The sequence below is a fragment of the Hippoglossus hippoglossus genome, chromosome 13, assembly GCF_009819705.1.
Source record: "Hippoglossus hippoglossus isolate fHipHip1 chromosome 13, fHipHip1.pri, whole genome shotgun sequence".
Lineage (NCBI taxonomy): Eukaryota > Metazoa > Chordata > Actinopteri > Pleuronectiformes > Pleuronectidae > Hippoglossus > Hippoglossus hippoglossus.
The window spans coordinates 27,592,342-27,618,250 of NC_047163.1; the positions used below are offsets into that span (position 1 = coordinate 27,592,342).

General features: G+C 41.9%; 1 long non-coding RNA gene, 2 other non-coding genes and 1 pseudogene across 3 annotated transcripts; all 4 read right to left on the reverse strand.

Moving 5' to 3' along the window:
• Window positions 1-1,645: 1,645 nt before the first annotated feature.
• LOC117773547 lies at window positions 1,646-1,754 on the reverse strand (annotated as a pseudogene).
• Window positions 1,755-2,063: 309 nt separating this feature from the next.
• LOC117773544 lies at window positions 2,064-2,182 on the reverse strand. The gene has a single exon (XR_004615972.1). It is a non-coding gene; the product is annotated as a 5S ribosomal RNA (ribosomal RNA).
• Window positions 2,183-10,599: 8,417 nt separating this feature from the next.
• On the reverse strand, window positions 10,600-20,159 carry LOC117772565. The gene is made up of 2 exons (XR_004615792.1): window positions 20,080-20,159; window positions 10,600-11,594 (listed from the first exon to the last, which is right to left on the reverse strand). It is a non-coding gene; the product is annotated as an uncharacterized LOC117772565 (long non-coding RNA).
• LOC117773545 lies at window positions 17,339-17,457 on the reverse strand. The gene has a single exon (XR_004615973.1). It is a non-coding gene; the product is annotated as a 5S ribosomal RNA (ribosomal RNA).
• Window positions 20,160-25,909: the final 5,750 nt, after the last annotated feature.

Genomic DNA, 25,909 nt, shown 5'->3' on the forward strand with positions numbered 1-25,909 from the left:
CCTGTCGTACTTACCATGCCAGCCACGACTTCCTCCACACTTTCCATGTCCTCTGTGTCTCTCTCCTCACTGCTTCCGCTCTCACTTCCTTCTCGGCTCTCGTCCACCTCCTCACTCTTTTCTTCCTCTGCCTCGCTTTTGTTACATCTGCATTCCTCCATTAGATTCTCACACAGTCCACATCTCTTCTTTCCCCTGCTGCACTCTCTTGCAAAGTGACCCTGAATTCCACATTTATGGCACTGGAATTCAGGGCACTCTCTCAATAGGTGCCCCGGCTGTATACACATCCTACATACCTTAACCTGCTTGTCATGTATGACTCTGAAGTACTCGACCCCCAGCGCTGTGTTGAACTTTGCAGAGTATGGTAGTGATTGCACCTGGTTATTGAATTTTACTTTTAAGAATCTAGTCCCGTCCGCTACATTTGTTCCTGGCCACATCCTTCTTTTAATCTGCGATACAGCCGAGACACCCCAGTAATGTAGTTTCTCAATAATTTCTTTGTCTTCTATATAGTACGGTAGGTTCAGGAACGAGACCACTAGCTCATCATTAACCAGTTCCCTGGCATGCACCCTGGTCTCTCCTATTTTGAACCCATCCATTAACCTGTCCTTCCCTCTTGGGTGACTCATTGTCACTTCGTATTTGTTTTCAGCAATATATCGACATGCCATCAAGCCGCCACACAGCTCTCGCACACACCTCATTAGTTCCATCGTCGTCGTCTTCACGCACTCACCCTCTATCTCCACATTAACAGTTAGTTTCCTCTCATCCCTTTCCATGCTAATGCTTCCTTTGCTCTGCATTATGTTCATATTTCTGTCCTCTTTTCTCCCGTTAGTAACGCCGTCACTAGTCCTCCGCTCCGTGTTAGCCTCCGTCATAACGTCGGTACACAAAGGAAAAGGCACAGGGACCCCCGTACAGTGCGTCACTGCCACGGGGGGATATACACAATACAAACACAACAATCACAACGCTAACGTCCGGTTGGATGTAAACATAAAAATAAGAGAAAGAAAGGTGGAAAATAAAGGTCCGTAGCAGTCACCCGTGGCGCTCTGCTTCCGTGTTATGGTCGCGATTCAATGACGTTCACTCCGTGGTGCGTTCAGGGCTTGTTCAGGCGGTATGGCCGTAAGCGAAGGACTCAACCCACAATACCTTATTTATACATGTGAACCACCACCATCATCAATACTACTGTTGCTTTGTGACTATTGAAACTTGGTGTCTATTGTTATTTAATTTTAAGGAAAGAGAAGCCCAAGGTGAAATCTTGTCATAATACTGCAAGAGAAAAATCATTACAATTTTCAATAATTTCCTTCAGAAATAATATCCGGGTTTCACATACTGTTTCTTTTTCTGATGGTGAGTAAACTCCCTGCTCTTTCATCCTTCTCTCCAAATATGACATTTTGAGAATGATATGTTACTATTGCATGAATGAAGTAGTGTTTTGACTGTCAAAAGTCATTTGAATGTTTCGCTCTCTTCCTTCAGTGATGATGTGTGTGTTCCATATCCTGTTTTTTCTTTGATGGTGAGTCCACCCTGCTCTTTCCAAGATGTTTCTCCTGTGAAGCAGCAGCAACAGCACCCTCTGCTGGTTGCAAAGAAAATTCGAAAAAGCTTACAGCACCTGGTATTCCCAGGCGGTCTCCCATCCAAGTACTAACCAGGCCCGACCCTGGTTAGCTTCCGAGATCGGGCGTGTTCAGGGTGGTATGGCCGTAAGCGAAGGACTCAACCCACAATACCTTATTTATACAAGTGAACCATCATCATCAATACTACTGTTGCTTCGTGACTATTGAAACTTGGTTTCTATTGTTATTTAATTTTAAGGAAAGAGAAGCCCAAGGTGAAATTGTCATAATACTGCAAGAGAAAAATCATTACAATTTTCAATAATTTCCTTCAGAAATAATATCCGGGTTTCACATACTGTTTCTTTTTCTGATGGTGAATCTTTTCTGCTCTTTCTAAGATTTGTCGGCTCTCAAATAGCAGAACTACCCTCTGCTGTTTGCAAAGAGAAGTGAAAAGGCTTACAGCACCTGGTATTCCCAGGCAGTCTCCCATCCAAGTACTAACCAGGTCCGACCCTGCTTAGCATCCGAGATCAGACGAGATCGGGCGTGTTCAGGTTGGTATGGCCGTAAGCGAAAGTTTCCACCCACAATACCGTATTTATACATGTGAATAAATCAGGGGAAATGTTCACGAAAACAAAATGAAGGTGCAATTTTGTCATAATATTGTGTGACAACCATGGAGTTGTCCTGCTGTGGTGTTGTGCTGGTGTGTATTTCAGGTTCCTGTAGGCGGAGTCAGACCTTAGTAATCAGCAGTGATATGGCACACCTGTGCTGACCAGTATTTAAGAGGGCTGCAGACTGGGCTCTCCCCTCTGTCTGCTCTCTCCTTCACCAGGTCTACCACCACATGGACATGGCAGCCGCAGCATGGCGTTTGTGGGATTCTTATTTTTATACACACATCCACACACTACAGACAGAACTGATTACCATGTTTACTTAAAGTAAGTTTTCTTTGTAAATAAATACTTCAACTGCTGCAATTTGTGACATTCCTCCTTTCTTGTTACACAACAAGAGCCCATGTGTTACAAGTGGGGGCTCGTCCGGGATCCAGATCCAGGTTTGTTTCTCACTCTTTTGTACTGAGAAAGTTATAGGCCTCTAGTATATTTTCCCCCTGGAATAGTAGTGTTAGTTGTTGCCTGTGTGTCCAGGTTGTGTGATAACTTTAGGGTGTGAATGTAGTACTTTTAGCTTACATCTGTTGTACTAATTGTATTAATTATCAGGCACTAATCAGGAGGAAGTTTGGCTATCAGGTATTAAAACACTACAGTGGTTTTGAAGTGAGGGTCCTCAGTTGGACAAAAGCCAAAGAATTTCAGACATAGCAGAGGATGGTTTATTTAAACAGTTTGTTCCTGGTGTGAGGCATAAAGGGATTTACCTTTGGAGTTACCTTTCCTGGTAGGAATAAGCAACAGTATCTCTCTCGGGGGGCCTGTTGGTTTGTTGTTTTTGTTTGTTGTTTTTGGTGCATAAACATGATTTGACTTTGTGTCTTGGGTACACGTCCATGTCTGTCTGGTGAGTAACAGCATAGCTGGGGCTTTACCTGGTCATTGGTTTTGTGTTTAAAACACCTATCATGAAATGCATGAAGACTAGGGTCCAGAGAATGTAGTTAGCATTGGTTAGGCAGATAGTCAGGGGAGAGGTATTCCAAAGGTGAATTTAAAAAAAAAAATAGTTTTATTAAATAAATAAAGTTACACCAGGTTTTAAACTGTGTTCAGTAAGCCTGGCCTGAACTGGAGGGCAGTGATTTAGTAACTTGGGATTGGCTTTGTCTTCACCAGTTCATTATCTGGGTTTGTTCTTTTGAAAAGATGGCTACCATGGAGGATTTTGTGCAGTGTCCAAGTGTGGAGGTGCTAGGAAAATGTACCAGGAAGCAGTTGCTAAAAATTAGAGCATTATGAAATGGAGCTTCCTAAGAGAGTTCGTAAGGAAGTAATGCACTCCACTTTAAGGGCTCAGTTAGGAAATATCTGTGTTTTGCCAGTGTTACCCCCTTCTGTTTGTTCCAGAGATGAGGTTGTAACTGATGAGGAAGTAGCTGCCAGACCAAGGTGAAAGGGTAGTACAATTTTTTTTTTTTGTCTAACTTTGGCGACCTAACATTTGAACAGAAGAAAGAAATTATGTTGCTACATCACCAACAGGAGAGTGAAGCACGCGCCCATGAAGAGCAGGTTCATGCCAGGGAGCAAGAATGGGAGTTTGAACGGTTAAAGGTAACTACTAAGCTGCGTGAGGCTGAACAACAGCATGAGAGGTACAGGTTGGATCTGATTAAAGATGGTAAGGTTTCTCCAGTTTCTCCAACAGTGTCCACAGATAATTTTGATGTAGTTTATAATTTAAGGTTACTACCAAAATTGTGAGAAGGATGTGGATACTTTCTTTGGTCTTTTTGAGCGAGTTGTGTGCTGTATAGGGGAATGGGTATGCAACTGTTTTCTGCTCCTTTGCATCGTTTTTGGTTGTCTTGCTCTTTAGTGAAGGGGGAGGTGTCCAGGGGAGTCCGGCCATCATTACCTGTTCCAGGAGTGGCGATCATCCTAGGGAATGATCTGGCTGGCAACAGAGTATGGCCTGATCTGCTTCCTTCACTGGTAGCTTGTTCTACACCAGTAGTGAGGGAACCTGCTGACCCAGAGGTATTTCCAGCCTGTGCAGTAACCTGAGCACAGACTGGTAAAGAGAAAAAAAATTGAAGTTATTTCTGAGGATGTTGTGTTGCTGCCTGTTGTTCCTTTGTCTGTCTCTCGTTGTGATTTGATAAACCAGCAGCAAGAGGATCCTTTTCTATTGGAGCTTCTCTCTCAGGTGCGCCCTGTAACAGCAAAGGTGGGTAATTTTACCCAAAGGTTAAATTCCAGTGGTCAAATCGATGTCAGAAAGCCTTTAATGATGTGAATGATGTTTTACCCTGTTAAAAGGTTTTTTGTAGTACTTTTTCTTTACACTTGAGGGTTAAGGGCAGAGGATGTCACACCTTGTTAAAGCCCTATGAGACAAATTGTGATTTGTGAATATGGGCTATAGAAATAAAATTTGATTGATGGAAATCTTTGCTAACTTGTGCTCCTGTGCTTGCAGCTCCACAGTTGGAGAAGCTGTGTTGTTGGCCGGTGGATTAGGTATCGGTAGATAGGTACTTTAACGTCCTGGTAAGCAATTTAAATTTATTGAGTAGTTGTTGATCAGTAGTGTAAAATTGTGAAGTGTCCAAGAACATGTTGCATTTTGATTTAAACATGCTTATAGTTGATACTTCACCAGTGGGACGGTCCTTTGCACTCCACCTATAGGACCCTGTTCTTATGGAGGGGGTGTGACAACCCTGGAGTTGTCCTGCTGTGGTGTTGTGCTGGTGTGTGTTTCAGGTTCCTGTAGGCGGAGTCAGACCTTAGTAATCAGCAGTGATATGGCACACCTGTGCTGACCAGTATTTAAGAGGGCTGCAGACTGGGCTCTCCCCTCTGTCTGCTCTCTCCTTCACCAGGTCTACCACCACATGGACATGGCAGCCGCAGCATGGCGTTTGTGGGATTCTTATTTTTATACACACATCCACACACTACAGACAGAACTGATTACCATGTTTACTTTAAGTTAGTTTTCTTTGTAAATACTTCAACTGCTGCAATTTGTGACCTTCCTCCTTGTTACACAACAAGAGCCAATGTGTAACAATTGCAAGGAAAAAAATCCTTAGAACATTCAATCATTAACTTCAGTAATGTTGTCGAGGTTTAATTTACTGGATTTCCCTTGATACTGAGTAAACTCCCTGCTCTTTCCACCCTCTGCTGTTTGCAAAGAGAAGTGGAAAAAGCTTACAGCACCTGGTATTTCCAGGCAGTCTCCCATCGAAGTACTAACCAGGCCCGACACTGCTTAGCTTACGAGATCGGGCGTGTTTTTTTTCTTTTATTATCAAAAATACATTGCATGTTATACTTTTTTTTACTACTCTGCCCTTACCTATATACATGATTTCTGACTTGTCTATGTTCACTTTTGCCCCTGATGCCCTACCATACAACTCTACACTGTCTAATATCTCCTCCACGCTTTCCATGTCCTTTACTGTTATTGTTGTGTCGTCTGCATACTGATATAATGTGCTCACCTTCCCACCTGGCAACTCTATGCCCTTGATTATTTTTTTCATTCTGCAACCACAGTGCCGCTAAAGGCTCTGCTGACACAGAGTAAAGGCGAAATACTTGTTTAAACACAGGCTGCATTTTATGTGCTTCCTGCTGCATTCTCTCGCATAGTGCCCCTGGACTCCGCATCTGTGACATGTGAAGTCCGGGCATTCCCTCAATATATGTTCCAGCTGTACACACATCCTGCATACTCTTTCTTGCTTGTCATGGATGACTCTAAAGTATTCCGCACCCAGCGCAGTGTTAAATTTAGCTGAGTACGGCAGTGACTGAACCTGATTATTGAACTTTACCTTGAGAAATCTTGTCCCGTCTGCTACGTTTGTACTTGGCCACATCCGTCTCTTGATTGGTGACGCAGCCGAGACTCCCCAGCCTTGCAGCTTCTCCAGGATCTCCCGATCTTCTACGTAGAACAGCAAGTTGAGAAACGACACCACCATCTCATCGTTGGTCAGCTCCCTGGCGTGTACCCTGGTGTCCCCGATCTTAAATCCTTCCATCAGTCTCTCCTTCCCTCTCGGATGGCTCATTGTCATTTCATACTTATTTGCCAAGATGAAACGGCAGGCCACGAGTCCGCCGCAGAGTTCGCGCGCACACACTTCATAAGCTCCATCGCGCTTATTGAATTTACTCCTATCTCCACATTCACCGTCAGCTTCCTTTCATTCCTCTCCGTCCCGATATTTTCCAAACTCTTTTTCGTTCGTTTTCAGTCTGTTGTCTTGCTCATTTGTCGTTATTCCGTTCCGTGTCCGATCATTATTAAGGTCTGTCATTTTTTAAACAAAAAGCGCCCCAAAAACGGGGGTTTAAAGAGGGAAAATTCCCCCAAACAGTGAAACAGTTATTTAAATGAACTTAGAAAGTCTTTTCTCGTAGAAAAACGAAAGGAGAGGGATGGGGGGAAAAAACAAAAAAGGAGAGCAGAGTCACCCGCGGTGCTCCACGTTCTCAATACTCGAATAGTCAGCTGACAGTCACACATGTGCAGTTCAGGGTGGTATGGCCGTAAGCGAATGATTTTTTTTCCACTAGTTCCATATCTGTTTCTGATCCTACCGTTTGTGATTCGTGGGACTCCTCGTCTGTCTCTGTGGGAGTCACTCCTCGTCTCGTCGTTTCCTCGCCTTCTCTCCTCCCTTGTCTCCAGGTCTGCTTTCTCCACTCTCTCTTTCCTTCTGTCGTCTCCTTCTCCGCCGTCATCTCAGCCCGCGTCCGCTCTCCTCTCCGCATGCCTGCGTCCACCTCCGCAGTCTCCTCCGTTCCTTTTTTAGTTTTTTTTCGTCATCCCGCTGCACCTCTCCCGTACCCGTCGCACTAACTGCGCCAGCCACGTTTTCCTCCTCCACACATTCCATGCCTTCTGTGTCTCTCTCCACGCTGCTTCTGCTCTCACTTCCTTCTCCGCTCTCTTCCACCTCCTCACTCCTGTCTTCCTCTGCTTCGCTTTTGTTGCATCTGCAGTCTTCCATTTTGTTTTCACAGAGACTGCATTTTTTTATTTCCTTGCTGCATTCTCTTGCATAGTGTCCCTGAATTCCGCATTTATGGCACTGGAATTCAGGATACTCTTGCAGTATGTGTCCCGGCTATATGCACATCCTGCATACTTTAATTTGTTTGTCATGAATCACCCTAAAGTATTCAACCCCCAGCGCTGTGTTGAACTTAGCTGAATAGGGCAGTGACTGTACCTGGTTATTGAATTTAACTTTTAGAAACCTTGTCCCGTCCACATGGACATGGCAGCCGCAGCATGGCGTTTGTGGGATTCTTATTTTTATACACACATCCACACACTACAGACAGAACTGATTACCATGTTTACTTTAAGTTAGTTTTCTTTGTAAATACTTCAACTGCTGCAATTTGTGACCTTCCTCCTTGTTACACAACAAGAGCCAATGTGTAACAATTGCAAGGAAAAAAATCCTTAGAACATTCAATCATTAACTTCAGTAATGTTGCCGAGGTTTAATTTACTGGATTTCCCTTGATACTGAGTAAACTCCCTGCTCTTTCCACCCTCTGCTGTTTGCAAAGAGAAGTGGAAAAAGCTTACAGCACCTGGTATTTCCAGGCAGTCTCCCATCGAAGTACTAACCAGGCCCGACACTGCTTAGCTTCCGAGATCGGGCGTGTTTTTTTTCTTTTATTATCAAAAATACATTGCATGTTATACTTTTTTTTACTACTCTGCCCTTACCTATATACATGATTTCTGACTTGTCTATGTTCACTTTTGCCCCTGATGCCCTACCATACAACTCTACACTGTCTAATATCTCCTCCACGCTTTCCATGTCCTTTACTGTTATTGTTGTGTCGTCTGCATACTGATATAATGTGCTCACCTTCCCACCTGGCAACTCTATGCCCTTGATTATTTTTTTCATTCTGCAACCGCAGTGCCGCTAAAGGCTCTGCTGACACAGAGTAAAGGCGAAATACTTGTTTAAACACAGGCTGCATTTTATGTGCTTCCTGCTGCATTCTCTCGCATAGTGCCCCTGGACTCCGCATCTGTGACATGTGAAGTCCGGGCATTCCCTCAATATATGTTCCAGCTGTACACACATCCTGCATACTCTTTCTTGCTTGTCATGGATGACTCTAAAGTATTCCGCACCCAGCGCAGTGTTAAATTTAGCTGAGTACGGCAGTGACTGAACCTGATTATTGAACTTTACCTTGAGAAATCTTGTCCCGTCTGCTACGTTTGTACTTGGCCACATCCGTCTCTTGATTGGTGACGCAGCCGAGACTCCCCAGCCTTGCAGCTTCTCCAGGATCTCCCGATCTTCTACGTATTCCATGCCTTCTGTGTCTCTCTCCACGCTGCTTCTGCTCTCACTTCCTTCTCCGCTCTCTTCCACCTCCTCACTCCTGTCTTCCTCTGCTTCGCTTTTGTTGCATCTGCAGTCTTCCATTTTGTTTTCACAGAGACTGCATTTTTTTATTTCCTTGCTGCATTCTCTTGCATAGTGTCCCTGAATTCCGCATTTATGGCACTGGAATTCAGGATACTCTTGCAGTATGTGTCCCGGCTATATGCACATCCTGCATACTTTAATTTGTTTGTCATGAATCACCCTAAAGTATTCAACCCCCAGCGCTGTGTTGAACTTAGCTGAATAGGGCAGTGACTGTACCTGGTTATTGAATTTAACTTTTAGAAACCTTGTCCCGTCCGCTACGTTCGTTCCTGGCCACATCCTTCTTTTGATCGGGGACGCCGCCGGGACACCCCAGCATTGTAGCTTCTCCAGTATCTCTCTGTCCTCAGTGTAGAACGGAAGGTTGAGAAACGAGACCACCAGCTCATCGTTAACCAGTTCCCTGGCGTGAACCCTCGTCTCTCCGATTTTAAAACCTTCCATCAGCCTGTCTTTCCCTCTTGGGTGACTCATCGTCATCTCGTATTTTTTCTCTGCTATGTATCGACATGCCATCAGTCCTCCGCACAGCTCACGCACACACCTCATCAACTCCATTGTCGTCGTCCCGCAATCTCCTTCCATTTCCACATTCACCGTTAGCTTCCTCTCATTCCTCCATGTTTATGCAGCTTTTGCTCTGCTTTACGTCCATATTTCTCCCGTAGTTCCCTCCGTTGGTGACGTCACTACTTTTCCGCTCCGTGTTTACATCCGTCATTACACAGGTATCACGACGGAACAGGCACAGAGACCCCCGTAGAGTGCTTCACTGTTACGGGGGATATACACAGTATAAACAATATGATCTCAACACTAATGTCCGGTTGGATAAAAGAAAAAGAAGCTGGAAAAAAAGGTCCAGAGCAGAGTTACCCATGGCGCTCTACTTCCTTGTTGGTGCTGTCAGATGACGATCACTGCGTGGTGCGTTCAGGGCGTGTTCAGGGTGGTATGGCGGTAAGCGAATGATAACACCCACAATACCTTATTTAGACATGTGAATAAATCAGGGGAAATGTTCACGAAAACAAAATTAAGGTGCAATTTTGTCGTAATATTGCAAGGAAAAAAATCCTTAGAACATTCAATCATTTACTTCAGTAATAATGTCGAAGTTTCATTTACAGTATTTCCCTTGATGTTGAGTAAACTCCCTGCTCTTTCATCGCTCTATCCAAATGTGACATTTTGAGAATGATGTGCTAATATTACATGAACAAAGTAGTGTTTTTTTTTTTTTATAAAAAGTATTTCCATGTTCACTCTGAGGATTCCATATCCTGTTTTTCTTTCATGGTGAATCTTTTCTGCTCTTTCTAAGATTTGTTGCCTCTCAAATAACAGAACCACCCTCTGCTGTTTGCAAAGAAAATTCGAAAAAGCTTACAGCACCTGGTATTCCCAGGCGGTCTCCCATCCAAGTACTAACCAGGCCCGACCCTGCTTAGCTTCCGAGATCGGGCGTGTTTTTGTTTTTTTTTCTCTTTTATTATCAAAAATATATTGAATTAACATTCATTTTATATACATTAGTTTTTTTACATACTTTGTTACATTGTCTGCCTCGTTCAGGGCTTAACATTTTACATACATATAACATACTACACTCTGTGATAACAGGAAACACACAAATCAAAAAATTTAAAAAACCATAAGCAAATCATCGAAAGAAACATCCCTTTTAACCAAAATTCATTCTCACCTCATTCTCATCTCCCTTTGTTGTTTCTATAAAAGCGCTACCGTCCACAAATCCTTTTTGAAACTCCTCTTCCCCGATAAAGCTCCATGTCAGTCTCGCGTCTTTCTGTCATGTTTTTGAAAACATTCCATACCTCACATTTTTTTTTCTCATAATGTGCAATGTTTCTTCTTAGTTTGACAGCATATCTTGCATGGCTCAGCACATAGTTCAAGAGGTTTCCATTGCATCCTTTCTTTCTTTCATTCACACCAAACAGCCACAGCTTCTTCCATTCCATCCTCACCACATAGTCCCCTTTCCAGCAATTATTTATTGACTTTCTTATTTTTTCAAAGTAAAACCTTAGTTCTCCACATTCAACAAACTCATGCATACATGTTTCCACTCCCACACCACATACATCACATTCCTTTCCCACATCCTGATCAAACTTGCTTATTATTAGGTTGTTGTATAACCTATTGTGCCTTAGCATGTAATCAAAGTTTTCACATTCAATCGTGTTCCACTTCACTCTCAGATTCATCCATAGTTCCCTTACATCCATATCATCCATTACTTTGACCCACACTTTCTCTGCAGCCGGTCTCCTCAGTTCCTTCCCTCTCATACATTTGTACATCACTCTTGTTTTTACATTTGTCAGACTCAATTTGCACTCTCCTTCACCAACATACATATCTATTTCATCTTCTTCTCTCACCTCGTTCTCTCTCTCAATCATTTCCATCCATTCTTTGGGCATTGCTTTCTTTATTTTCTCTATTACTCATTCTGCTGTACCCAGCCATATTTCATCACCATTCCTTCTTACTTCATCTACAATAACCTGTGCCCTCATGAAACCCGGTATGTATTCATACACCATATCCCTCACCTTTCTTATCCCTGCTCTCCATATTACCCTATTATGAATAGTTTCCCCCTCTACTGTGATTTTTGGATTTAAAAACACTGGTTGTTCCCATACTTGCTTCACATTCTTGCATTCATACTTCACGCATCTTACAAACTCTCCCCACGCTCCAAGCATCTCTTTGTAGTATTCAGTCACTCCGTTTATCATACCTTTTTTCATTTCCATGTACACTCCACTCTCACCACACCCTCCACTTTTGTTGATTGCTTCTCTTAGAAACACCTTTCACACAATCACTCTTCCCTTTAAATACCTCACCATCATTTTCACCCTTAGTGCTTTCTTTTTCCTTTCTAAATTAATCATCTTCAATCCTCCATCCTCATATTCATTTTCTAATACTTCCCTCGCTATCTTAACTCCCTTCCCATCCCACAGAAAATCACTCACCATTCTCTCCACCTCTTTCAACACTCTCTCAGGCACTTCCATCACATTCATTACATACACAAGCTTGCTCATTATTAGTGCATTTACCACTACTACTTTCCCCTTCAATTTCAACCCTCTCTTCTTCCAAAACCCTAATGTCTTCTTTATACTATTTATTATCCCTTCATACTGCCTGTCTCTCCCTTCCTTTCCCTCGATCCCTAAATTTACTCCTAGCACCTTAATATACCCTTTGTTTTCCTTCATTCTTATCACTTCCCTCCCTTCTCTGCTTTCTCCTATATACATTATTTCTGATTTTTCTATATTTACTTTTGCTCCTGATGCCCTACCGTACAGTTCTACACTTTCTAATACCTCTACTACACTTTCTCTGTCCCTTACTGTCACTGTCGTGTCATCTGCATATTGATATAGTGTGCTCACCTGTCCACCCGGTAGCTCTATGCCCTTAATCCTATTATTTTGCAAAATTAGTGCCGCTAAAGGCTCTGCTGACAAGGAGTACAGGAGAGCCGATAGCGGACGTCCCTGCCTGACTGACCTCTCTAATCTAAATTCATCTGTAACTATCCCGTTGACTTTAATCTTACTGGCTGCTCTTTCGTACATTCTCCTTATCCATCCTATCATCCTGCCTCCAAATCCCACCTTCTCTAATACTTATATACAAATATCCATGATCTACTCTATCAAATGCTTCATTGAGATCTAAACTAGCTAATATCCCTTTATTGTTCCCCTTCATGTGTGTTATTGTGTCTCTAATACTACTTATTGTGTCTGCTATATCTCTGCCTGGTATACTATATGCTTGTGTGCGTCCCACCACCGTCCCTATTACTCCCTTTATCCTGTTCGCTAATACCTTCGCTAATATTTTATAATCACCATTTAACATTGTGAGTGGTCTGTAGTTTTCTAATTTGTCCCTACTCCCTTTCTTGTAAATTATGCTGACTAGCCCTACTGTCATACTGTGCTGCATTTCTCCCTTCTCTTCTATCCATCTAAATAATCTCTCTAACACTGGTACTAGTTCTTCTTTAAATTCTATATAAAATTCTCCTATTATTCCATCTATCCCTGGACTTTTATTTCTGCCTAACCCATCTATAGCTTTCTCTATCTCTCCCTTACTTATCTCTCCTTCGCACATCTCTCTGTCATCATCACTCAGTCTAGCTTCCATCTTGTCTATCACCTGCCTGCTACTCTCAACATCTACCTCTTCTTTCTTAAATAACTCTCTATAGAATTCTTCTACCCTTTCCACTATCCCTACAAACGTCAGTTATTGTTTCCCCTCCCTTACCCTCCACTTGTTCAATATAATTGTTCTTCTGCCTTGTCTTTTCTAGCCCTAAGAAATACCCTGTACATTTTTCACCCTCTATTACATATCTCGCCTTACTTCTAATTATTGCTCCCTTACACTTTCCCTGTTCTATCTCCTTTAGTTCATCCTTCTTCCTTATGTATTCCTCTATGTCATAATTACCTCCTTCCCCCGCTTTCTTTCCCTCTTCATCTATCTCCTCTTTTAGCCTTTTTTCTTTCTCTCTCTCTAGCTTTCCCCTGTTCCTACTGTGTTTTTTACTCATGGCCCTTATCCCTTCTTTCACCCTTTCCCACCACCTCCCTAAATCCTCCTCATACATTCTCTCATCCATCTCCCACATTATGTATTCTCTCACTTCTTTTTTTATATTTTTCATCTTTAAGCAACTCCCCATTCAGACACCACACTCCCCTCCTCTTCTCTTTGTTTCCCGCCCTATTGTAAATTTTAACACCTTGTGATCACTAAGAGTTGTGATTTTGTATTCTATACCATTTATCCTTTCTGCTATGCCCTTTGTGCTCAATAATAAATCTATCCTACTCTGCTTTAATTCTCCCTTCACCACTTGTATTCTGGAAAACTCTCTCCCCTCTGGATTCCTTTCTCTCCATACATCACTCAGTCCTTTCATACTTTTTATTTTTTCCAACACCTCTCTTGTTGTGTCATTTTTAAAACACATGTTATCTGCCACATCCAATTTCCCACACCACACATTAAAGTCTCCTACTATCATACAGTTCTCATCACACATTGTTCCCATTTTCTCAAACATCACCTTTCTTTCTTTCTCCTCATTCGCTGCATACACATTTATCAGTTTTATTTCTTCATTCATATATTTAAATTTGATCCCTATCACCCTCCCATCTCCCTCATCATCACACTTCCTCACATTCTCTATGACTCCCCTTTTTATTAATATAGCTACTCCCCTTGCATTCCCATCACCATTGTTTGCATACACATCCCCCATCCATTCATTCTCCACTTCTCTCATTCGTCTTTCATCCCAGTGTGTTTCCTGTAAACATATTATGTCACATTTGCTCATCCCATATATCTGTTGTCTTTTGCTTTTGTTATTAAGCCCCCTAGCATTTATTGATATTATTGTTATCATTATGTTATTATTATTCGGATGCTTGTTTTCATTTTTTATTCTAAGATTTGCTTATTTACTTATGTAGTGGTCAAAAGTTTAGTGTGACAGTTGAATGCCAATTGGGTTCACCACATATATCCAGAATAAACGGGACGGGAGGCTGATAATTCCAGAAATAGACAATTTATTCAAGTTGGACAAAGGATTTAAAAAGACTGATCAAACAACACAGGATCATGTGCAATGTAGGGAGTACCGGCCTATACTTGATATAAATAACAGATTAAAAAGAGAGAAATTAAAGGCTCCAGACCCAATTTAACAAAGCTAAAATATCACGCATAAAACAAACACAGCACACTTTAAGAATCCCAATACTGGTGTAATTGCACCAGTGGATTATCACTGCAAACGATATTATACAATGAAATAACAGAAGAGGGCCTCTAGTTTACGGAGCCAATAACTCACCAATATTCAAGCCATTAAACCAGGATTGCACAGTACCCGTCAACCATATTGCACATTACCCATAGAACAAATTAAAATGAACAAAGAAACCAGAAATCAAACCAATTAATCAGAAAGAAACTAAATCTAAACAAGGCCAAATAATCTAAATGAAATCTAAATGTGGGAAAAAACAGTGACCGTAAATATTCTGCCAGAAGGCAGTCCTATGAAACAAACATGTCATATTAGGTCACACAATTATTAAACAAGTTTATCAAAATGTTTAAAAACATTTACAAATATAAAACACATCGTTATGCCATACCTTCAATTAATTTAAATAAAGCAGAGACCCACGCCGTCCTTATTGTCGTGATGACAAGTACTAAAACAGGAAAAGGACAATTACACTTAATGTCACAGACACAATAGTATAGACTCTGGATAAATGTTGCGGCGCATTACTTACAAGTATCGTTCCCATTAGTTTGTGTGTACACGCTGAGATTATTACAGCGTGCCTGTATGGCGACGCTGATGCCGTCTCTCACACACACACACAGCTGTACGCTGGGCTCGCAACAAACAATTGGCGTCCACACCTGCTGCGCCCACGCTACACTTCCTCACAGGACCGGCAGTGCAGAGAGAGAGCGACTACGGTGTCCCTAAATAAACTTCGCCAACTCCCCTCATCCTATAGGCATCGCCGTCCTGTCAGGTTAATTAGAGCTGTGATTTTATATCTACAATGATATGTAAGCATAACTGGTAAAGTAACACTGCTAAAACTATCCTGTTTTAGCTAAAGCTTTTTATTAAGGATTGACCCCATTACACTTATTTGATTTATTTTAATCGCCAAGTCCTTGTCTGAGTCAAGTGTCCGCGGAGCGAGTGCCTGGGCTGCAGTCTCAACAGGAGCCGCGTCCCCCGCGGAGCACACCTCGGCAGGCGCCTGCCACGCCGCGCCGTCCCGCCCGCCGCCGTCAGCGCTTTTTTCGTTTTGGTTTCTTGTCTTTCGTTCAGTTATTGCCGCTTCTTCTTCCTGTGTGCACTCTATTTCCTCCGCATCTTCACCCGTGCTCTCCTCGCTCAGACTGCCTTCCTCACTCTCCCCAGACTCGTCGTGTCCCTCCTCCTCTTCTTCACTTTTATTACATATGCATTCATCCATATTATTTGAACACAGGCTGCATTTTATATTTTTTCTGCTGCACTCCCGCGCGTAGTGCCCCTGGACTCCACATTTGTGACATGTGAAGTCCGGGCACTCTCTTAATAAATGTCCCGGCTGCACACACATCCTGCACACCCTCTGTTGCTTGTCATGTATTACCCTGAAGTACTCCGCACCCAGCGCAGTGCTGAATTTCGCTGAGTATGGCAACGATTGAACATGATTATTAAATTTTACCTTCAGATATCTCGTCCCATCTGCCACGTTAGTGTTCGGCCACATCCTTCTTTTTATCGGTGATGCAGCCGAGACTCCCCAGCCCTGCAGCTTTGCCAGGATCTCCCGATCTTCTACGTAGAAAGGCAGGTTTAAAAATGACACCACCAGCTCGTCATTTGTCAGTTCCCTGGCGTAGATTCTGGTGTCCCCGATCTTGAATCCTTCCATTAGCCGCTCCTTCCCTCTTGGGTGGCTCATCGTCATCTCATATCTGTCTGCCGTAATGAACCTGCAGGCCACGAGTCCGCCGCAGAGTTCACGCACGCATTTCATCAGCTCCATCGCGCTTATCGCATGGCCTTTTTCCATCTCCACATTTACCGTGAGCTTCCTCTCACTTCTCTCCGTCCCAATATTTTCCACACTTGTTTTCAATAGTTTTCTGTCCGTTTTCGTTCTCATTTGTCATTATTTCGTTCCGTGGGGGAGGTGAAACACAATGATATAAATGAACTTTAACAGTCTTCTCTGTTGAAAAACGAAAGGAGAGGGAGGGGGGAAGAAACAAAAAAGGAGAGCAGTCACCCGCGGTGCTCCACGTTGCCAAATCTCTTACAGTCAGCTGACATTCACACATGCGCAGTTCAGGGTCGTATGGCCGTAAGCGAAAGATTCCACCCACAATACCTTATTTATACATGTGAATAAATGAGGGGAAATGTTCAGGTAAACAAAATGAAGGTGCAATTTTGTCGTAATATTGCAAAGAAAAAAATCCTTAGAACATTCAATCATTTACTTCAGTAATAATGTCGAGGTTTTGTTTTCTGTATTTTCCTTGATGTTGGGTAAACTCCCTGCTCTTTCATCACTCTATACAAACATGACATTTTGAGAATGATGTGCTAATATGACAAGAACAAAGTAGTGTTTTTTTTATAAAAAGTATTTCCTTGTTCACTCTATGAGGATTCCATATCCTGTTTTTCTTTGATGGTGAATCTTTTCTGCTCTTTCTAAGATTTGTCGCCTCTCAAATAGCAGCACCACCCTCTGCTGGTTGCAAAGAAAATTCGAAAAAGCTGGTATTCCCAGGCGGTCTCCCATCCAAGTACTAACCAGGCCCGACCCTGGTTAGCTGATGTGATGATGTGTGTGTTCCATATCCTGTTTTTTCTTTGATGGTGAGTCCACCCTGCTCTATCCATGATGTTTCTCCTGTGAAGCAGCAGCAACAGCACCCTCTGCTGGTTGCAAAGAAAATTCGAAAAAGCTTACAGCACCTGGTATTCCCAGGCGGTCTCCCATCCAAGTACTAAGCAGGCCCGACCCTGGTTAGCTTCCGAGATCGGACAAGATCGGGCATGTTCAGGGTGGTATGGCCGTAAGCAAATAGATCCACCCACGAAACCTAATTTATACATGTGAATGAATCAGGGGAAATGTTCAGGTAAACAAAATGAAGGTGAAATTGTCGTAATGTTGCAAGGAAAAAAATCCTTAGAACATTGAATCATTTACTTCAGTAATAATGTCGAGGTTTCATTTACTGTATTTCCCTTGATGTTGAGTAAACTCCCTGCTCTTTCATCGCTCTATCCAAATATGACATTTTGAGAATGATGTGCTAATATGACATGAACAATGTTCACTCTCGTCATGTTCCATATCCTGTTTTTCTTTGATGGTGAATCTTTTCTGCTCTTTCTAAGATTTGTCGCCTCTCAAATAGCAGCACCACCCTCTGCTGTTTGCAAAGAGAAGTGAAAAAGGCTTACAGCACCTGGTATTCCCAGGCCGTCTCCCATCCAAGTACTGACCAGGCCCGACCCTGCATATGTAACGGATTTGGATTGGCCACAAGGATGAATGACTCAGGGGGTTGGTTTCCAGCTTTTTATTCACCTGTAAAAACACATTGCTTTGCTGTGGTTATTTTACACCTCCTGCTGCATCTCCGTTCTTAAACCCTCAGTAATGTAAAACAACACTCAGCCATACTTTTAACAACAGTATGTAATAAACACAGTACAAAAGTGACATGAAATAGAAAGGTGCCTTGGGTTGGGTTATTAAACAGCCTATCCAAAATTTGGTTTAAAAAAGGAAAACCCACATACCTGTAAAAACACATTGCTTTGCTGTGGTTATTTTACACCTCCTGCTGCATCTCCGTTCTTAAACCTTCAAAATAAAATAATTTACTTCAAAGGGCTGCCGAAATCCCCGCGACGCTACTAGACAAAATGGCGCCGCTATCGTGTAAAACGTATCACCGTGAAAGTTAAACGACAACATTTACAAAACATCAACACTCAAAACAGCAGCACAGCGTACTTGTATTTACAACATACAATTTAGACCGTTAATTTAAGGAAAATTATAAAATAGCGCGGAGCATTTCCGCAGGTGACTTACCCTCAGTAATGTAAAACAACACTGAGGGGGGGAGGGGTTGACAGGAAGTATAAGCTTTCGGAGGAACACAAAAGGTGACGCACAGCAAGGTCACTTCCGCAGGTAATCGTTAATAAAGTAAAATAACTAATAAAATTCACAAATACAAATTCTAAATAAAAATAAATAAAGTACATTTCTAACTCTGTTACACATAGCTTCCGAGATCGGGCGTGTTTTTAAAAAAAAATACATTGAATTTTATATACACATTTTTGTACATCCACCTGTATATAGTCTGACTTTTGCAGTAACATCACTTGGCATATTAATACAGCAAATATCGCAATATGTGCCTTGATTTTAAAACATACATTCAAACAAAAACAATAAATAAAAACTAACTCAAAACAACAAACAAACAAAAACAAATAAACAAACATATCTATCAAAACGGAGTTAATAAGAAAATAATAACAAAACAAATAATTGCAAATACGTTTACATATGTATGTCTATATGTATAAATATATATATTCACAAATGAAATAATTAATTACAATCAATGAATCTTAATCAAAATTCAATATGATCTTCCCGTCCTCTTCTATTTTAATGAATGTGCTTCCATCCACAAATCCTTTGCGAACCTCTTCTCTGACATAGCTATGTACAATATTTACATCTTTTTCCATTATACTTTTGAGTACACTCCACACCGACTTTTTTCTTTTCGTAGTGGGCTAAGTTCCTTCTTAATTTGATCGCAGATCTTGCATGGCTCAGGACGTAATTTAAAAGATTGACATTGCATTTTTTCCCTCTGCCAGTCGTCCCAAAAAGCCATAGCTTTCTCCATTCCATGCTCTCCACCAACGTCCCCTCCCAACATCTGTTTATTAGATCTTTCATTTTCACGAAATAACCTTTTAATTCACAACATTCAAAAAATTCATGCATACATGTTTCCACTTCCATACTACATACATCACATTCCTTTTTCACATTTAAATCAGATTTACTTATCATGTTGTTGTAAATTCTGTTGTGTCTTAGCATGAAATCAAAATGTTCACATTCAATGCTATTCCATTTCACTCTCAGATTCTTCCATATCTTCTCCACATCCAATTCTTTCATGACTTTGTTCCACACTTTCTCTGCAGCTGGTCGTCTCACTGCTTCACTTTTTATGCATCTGTATATCACTTTTGTCTTCACACACATCAGATTCACTCTGCTCTTTCCTTCTCCAACATACATTTCTATTTCTCCTCCTTCTCCTACCTCAGCCTCTCTCTCAATCATTCCCTTCCATTCTTTTGGTATAGCCCTTTGGATTTTTTTCTACCAATCCCCATTTCCTAATCCCTGCTTTCCATATAATTCTGTTGTAAATTGTTTCCCCACCTTCTGCAATTTTGGGGTTTAAAAAAACAGGCTGTTCCCATACTTGTTTCACATTTTTACTTTCATACTTCACACTTTTCACAAACTCCCCCCACGCTCCAATCATCTTCTTATAGATTTCAGCCACTCCATTCATCATGCCTTTTTTAATTTCCATGAACACTCCACATCCTCCACATTTGTTTATTGCTTCACTTAGAAATACCTTCCACACATGATCACTTCTTCCCTTTAAATACCTCACCATCATTTTCACCCTTAGTGCTTTCTTTTTCCTTTATAAATTAATCATCTTCAATCCTCCATATTCATTTTCTAATACTTCCCTAGCTATCTTAACTCCCTTCCCATCCCACAGAAAATCACTCACCATTCTCTCCACCTCTTTCAACACTGTCTCAGGCACATCCATCGCATACACAAGCTTGCTCATTATTAGTGCATTTACAACTACTACTTTACCCTTCAATTTCAACCCTCTCTTCTTCCAAAACCCTAATGTCTTCTTTATACTATTTATTATCCCTTCATACTGCGAGTCTCTCCCTTCCTTTTCCTCAATCCCTAAATTTACTCCTAGCACCTTAAAATAATCTTTCTTCTCCTTTTATTCCTATCTCTAACCTCCCTACTCTGCCCTTACCTATATACATGATTTCTGACTTGTCTGTTTACCTTTGCCCCTGATGCCCTCCCATACAACTTTACACTTTCTAATATCTCCTCTACACTTTCCTTGTCTTTTACTGTTATTGTTCTGTCATCTGCATATTGATATAATGTGCTCACCTTCCCACCTGGTAACTCTATGCCCTTGATTTTGTTGTTTTGCAACAGCAGTGCCACTAAAGGCTCTGCTGACACCGAGTAAAGGAGGGACGATAGCGGACACCCTTGCCTGACTGATGTTGGGCCATGGTTTTGTGTGAAACCACACTTCGGCCTACATGTGCCATCAAAGCCGGAAGCAGCATGTCCCTCCAGGACTCCGTCTCCCAGGGGCCATTAAAAACCAGAGCAAGGAACTCAATGTCCCAGAGGGCATCAACTTCACACAGAGGGGTGGAAACCCCCTCCAGGGACACAGGTCTCAACTCCCATTGGTCACTCTGGACCCCATGACCTGTGAGGTCACCGGGCCAATATAAGCTAAGTTCTCCAGCTTCTGGAGCTCTCTCTCTCGATCTCTCTCTTTCTAAACTCCCTCAACGGGGAGAAGGCTGTCGAGCCTCTCTTGCTACACTCCCTCAGAGGAGGGAAGGCTGTGGAGCCTCTTCTCCAGCTCACATCTTCTCTTCCCATCCAACTCTTCGAGAGGAGCACAAAGGTGCAGCTTCCAGCTCATCTCACCAAGGAAACCTCCTCGCCCTCCAAGCTCTACCAACGTCCTAGCAGCGACTCGATGTCCTGCTTGCAAACTTCAGCCAACAACTGAGCTACACCGCTCAACCGAAACAAAACTGCGAACTGCACAGCAACTTCCTTTTTCCCCTTTCCACGGACTGGTAACACAACTGGGCTTAATAATTATACTAGGCTAAGCAAGACTGTTTATTCGATTCTGTGTGAGGTTTATACGTTTGATTTGTGGTGTTGTGATATTTTGGGTACAAGTTATTGAGAAAGTAATGTTAGTCTGTTATGCTCTTCACAGTCTTTCGTTGCATCCAATCTAGTAACTTTCTCTAATTTGGCACAGACACAGACACACGCATAACTCTTCACCTCATTATCTCTACAGGTCGTAAACATTCCAATAGGTGGGGGAAGGGTGTTGTCTCTTTGGCCAGCGACCATCTTGAAAGCACGCTGACTCACACAGACACACACACATGTATACACACATACCTATCTTTGTTTAGCAATTATACCGTTAGTAATTTGTGTTTTTATACTTTATTATATTCATAATAAATGTTTTTCTTTCACAAATGTTTTCTTATTAATGTTGCATAAGTGAATTTCGCCAACCTCTACACTGTCAAGAACCCCATATCTTTCAACTTAGCTAACTATCTATATGGTAATTTTGGTTATAGTTATTAATTTAATTGTTAATCAGAGTTCCAAATTTGTAGTTAGAACCTTAATCAATGAGACTTAATCAATAAATTGGCTATCTTTTCCCTTCCTTTGAAGGGTGGTGCCCGAGGTAACTTTAATCAATTAAAGTTATTATTTAATATTAATAATAAAATATTAATATTTAATATTTTATTTTGATAACCAAATTTATTGAATGCCGAAAGGCACACCATTTTATGGTATCACGTTTGATGCATTATGGGCAGAGTACAGTTGGCAAAAATCCATAATTATGTAATATTAATTAGTAATTTTTATTTTTAATAATTTTCTCCAACATTAATGGCGTCCCTGGGTGGGCCGAGTACAGTTGGCAAAAATTCATAATTATGTAACATTAATTTTTTCCTCTTCCATTTTTGGTTAACATAAATGGTGCCCCCGCGTGAGGAAGAGTACAGTTGAAAAAAATTAATAATTATGCAATATTAATTTGTTTTCATTTTCGGCAAACGCTAGAAATAAGTGGAATTTTGAATTTTCAGTCAAGCCAAAGGTTTGAATTCAATTCCACTAGTCTGCCACCAGAGTAGACATTCAACCGTATTTACAAACAAGTGCATTGTGGTGAAATTTAATTTATTCATAAATTAAATGTTTATTAATAATTAATTATTCATAACTACCATTTTAGGTCCTCATAGTGTTACGCTAAAAGATTGCTATCGTTGCTAATAACTCCAGTTGAATATTCGTTGTTGAAATTTTAAGAATTTCTGTTAACATTTGAATATCACATATTCAATGTTAACTGGTCAAGCTGTGAAATTTTCTGTAACTGTTGCTTTAGAATTAAGACATAGCGTGCCACCGGCCCTATGGAACAGAGCGTGTACCTGGCTGTTACTGCCAAGCATATCAGCCCAAGTTGGATAAGAGAACCTGAGAAAGAGCCACAGCGTGCTTCCAGCCCTGTGAATTTATAGAACCCCTAACTGTTACTGCCCTGCATATCAGTTAGTGATTAAAAGTTTGGTGAACTGTTTAATCCACCATAGTTTGGTTAGGCTAGTGTACGATCAAATCCACACTACAAGGTGTCTGCCAGTGCAACACCAAAGCCAACCACACTGCTTTTTGATTTATAAACTTGTAAATCTAATTTTCAATTTCAGAACCAACAATGGAGAACCCCTGTGTAGAACAATTTGTTTCTTCCATAGCACAGAGTCTGACCCCTGGCTATCCTGAATTCATCAGTAAGTTGAACTTCAGTGAGTGTAATAAAGAAATAGATTCTCTACTTAACGACAGGTGTGATGCACAAACAGCATCAAAGGGTCCATTGTTGAGATGCATGATTCTAAATTTCCACAGGCAAATCAACCTTGCCTGTCAGAGCAAAGCAGCTGTGGAACAGGAGGTAAATGCCCTAAGAGCGCAAAATGCTTTTCTTTTCCAGGAGGTTCAAACTGCTAGTAAGAAAGCCCTGCACTATTTAGAGGACCTGCACTCAGCAGAGTCAGATCTCATTTCACACAAGGAGGAATTGTTAAAACTTAGATTAGAAGGCCCGGCCTCACATCAGTTTTTGAACCAATGCGATTCTGGTTATTCCGATTCACACTCCTCCGATAGTGTACGGTTAACTCCCTCTTCACTCCCAAGATGGGACAGAATCCCATCCGACCCTAAGTCTTCGGGAATTAAGTCACCTCCTGATCCTCCACTGACAGGAAGAGGTAACGGCTTCCTAACTTCCCATCTCCCTGACTCTGACACTGACATTGACAACACATGTAGTTTATCTTCAAGAACACATTGTGCCTCATATGCTTCTCATCCACGGATGCATGACACATTTTTCCGTGCACAACTCTCCAAAGGGGGGACTTCAACATTTCAGGATGTTTTAGCACCTCCCCCTCAACCAGAGAAACCTGGAGCAGGTGATGCACGTGCCCGGACCTCACAGTGTCCTCGCTTTGATTTGCTTGAGTTTCTAGCTAAAGATATTGAACAATTTGATCCAGACAACTGTGATAACAATATTGATAATTACTTTAGAGAACTAGATCTCAGCTTAAGTGATGTGCCAAATGCAACAGAAAGAGAGAAGGTTAGACTTGTGTTAAAAACCAGCTCTACAGCTGTTCACAAGTTTATTCAGTCACTTCCTTCCAGTGTCACAAGTAACTACACAGAGCTCCGTCAAGCACTAGTCGAGGAATTCTCTTCTACTGCTGACGAGATCACATCCATTGTTACAGCATCCCAAATTAAACATTCACGTCGCGAAAATCCCAAGGATTATTTTCGATGTTTGAGGCATGTTTATTTTCAGGGAAAGAACGCACCAGGCCTAGAAGAAAATCCCACCTTCAAGTCCATGTTCTTACGAAACTTACATCCATGTATACGCACACATGTTGTACTGATGACACAGCAAGGAAAACCTTCAATGCAGCAGATCAGGAAGATGACACAGGTGGCTTGGGAAACTGTTATCACTTTCAAGGCTACAGTAGGTGCAACCGAGCCCGTCAAAACAAACAGCACGGTGTCAAATTCATCCGCTGCCTCAAAACTTCACCCTCACAACAAAACGAAGGGGGGTGACAGAAGGCAGCGTAGGGACACAGAGCGTACCCGCCATGTCCACCAACTTCCCAGAGATAGGCATTCCCACAGTAGAAGCTGTAGGAAACCATACTCTGAAATTCTGGCCCAGACAACTTACCACTGCTCAGAAGATGACGACAGCGTCTCTGAGTACAGTTTAAGATATGGTTATGACCGAGCACACAGTGACAGCGCCTCTGAAGTCCTCCTGGACTCTGGCTCCCCAGAGCGTTACGGCCCTGAGCCACGACACAGGCGATCCAGAGCTCGCTCCTCAAGGCCATAACCAACACAGTTAACCCCTGTACTGACAGTCAGTATTAAGTTTCTTGCAGTTAATAGGAAACCTGTTTTGTTAGCAACAGCAGCAAACTTCAAAACCTAAATTCTGATTAAACTTATATACCACTGCCAACTTTGTAAATATGTTTGGATCGACTACTTTCCATTTCATAATAATGAAGGCCATACCACATGTTAGGACATTAGCATATTATTACAGAAACAATGATACAGTCATTTGGATTTGGAGACTTTGAAAAATTATGACAACCTTCCGCAGAAATACCTGCTGAAGATTAAAATTGTTAAGTCTAACAGATCAGACTGAGTACTACATTGAGTAGGATTCCATGAGTGAACAAAACTCTTGGACATTCCAAAAATGACCTTATCATTGTACGTGCCACTCTCTCTGCATCTTATCTTACAATTTACAATGTCTTATTTCTTCCTTTTTCTCCCTAACCTAGTGAAGAGCACAGGTTATTCATATTGTACTGTCATTGTAATCTGAATTTATTTGTCTAATTTGAATCTTGCTTAGCCAAACTAGATAGTATACACAAATGCCCAGATGTGACAATCCAAATGAACTGACAATTGACTTTTCCAGCTTTGGACTAAACATGTTCAAGTTCGCCCTCAGGAACCCACGTCAGGTGCGATCCTGAGAACGAAGGGGGGATGTTGGGCCATGGTTTTGTGTGAAACCACACTTCGGCCTACATGTGCCATCAAAGCCGGAAGCAGCATGTCCCTCCAGGACTCCGTCTCCCAGGGGCCATTAAAAACCAGAGCAAGGAACTCAATGTCCCAGAGGGCATCAACTTCACACAGAGGGGTGGAAACCCCCTCCAGGGACACAGGTCTCAACTCCCATTGGTCACTCTGGACCCCATGACCTGTGAGGTCACCGGGCCAATATAAGCTAAGTTCTCCAGCTTCTGGAGCTCTCTCTCTCGATCTCTCTCTTTCTAAACTCCCTCAACGGGGAGAAGGCTGTCGAGCCTCTCTTGCTACACTCCCTCAGAGGAGGGAAGGCTGTGGAGCCTCTTCTCCAGCTCACATCTTCTCTTCCCATCCAACTCTTCGAGAGGAGCACAAAG